We start from the raw sequence: 730 nt of genomic DNA on the forward strand, positions 1-730 counted from the left end.
AAGTTGAGGAACGAGATCACTGCTTTCCAACAAATGGATGATGAATCCTTGTATGAGGCATGAGAAAGGTACAAAGAATTATTACAGAAGTGCCCTCATCATGGAATCCCATATTGATCCAACTTGAGACATTTTATAACGGTCTTAATGCCCTCACGAGGATGGTAGTGGATGCTTCTGCTAATGGTGCTCTCATTTCTAAGTCTTATAATGAGGCTTATGAAATCATTGAGAGGATTGCAAATAACAATTATCAATGGCCAACCAATCGAGTAGCGTCAGGAAGACGAGTCGCTGGAATACATGAAGTAGACACTCTCACTTCACTCACATCTCAAGTATCTTCAATTTCCTTAATGCTTAAAAATTTTACCACTAATGGGTTTAATAGTTTTGCAACACAACTATCGAATCAATTTGAAAATGTAGTCTGTGTCTATTGTGGGGAAGGACATATGTTCGAAGAATGTCCATCGAACCCAGAATCCGTGTATTACATAGGTAACCAGAATCAAAACTGAGGAAGGCAAGGACTACAATCTAATTTCTATAACCCATTATGGCGAAACCACCATAATTTCTCTTGGAGTAACCAAGGGGCTGGACCCAGTAACACATATGCCCAACCTAGATCGACCCAGCCACCTATTTTTACCCAACAAGTTCAGAAACAACCTCAAGTTGAACCATCCAATGGCTTAAAAAACTTGTTGAAGGTATACATAACCAA

The 730-nt window shown here is 39.3% G+C and overlaps 1 non-coding gene across 1 annotated transcript; it reads right to left on the bottom strand.

Moving 5' to 3' along the window:
- LOC121225886 (small nucleolar RNA R71) lies at positions 1-107 on the bottom strand. The gene has a single exon (XR_005923790.1). It is a non-coding gene; the product is annotated as a small nucleolar RNA R71 (small nucleolar RNA).
- Between the last annotated feature and the right edge of the window lie 623 nt (positions 108-730).

Source organism: Gossypium hirsutum, chromosome D13 (genome assembly GCF_007990345.1).
Source record: "Gossypium hirsutum isolate 1008001.06 chromosome D13, Gossypium_hirsutum_v2.1, whole genome shotgun sequence".
Lineage (NCBI taxonomy): Eukaryota > Viridiplantae > Streptophyta > Magnoliopsida > Malvales > Malvaceae > Gossypium > Gossypium hirsutum.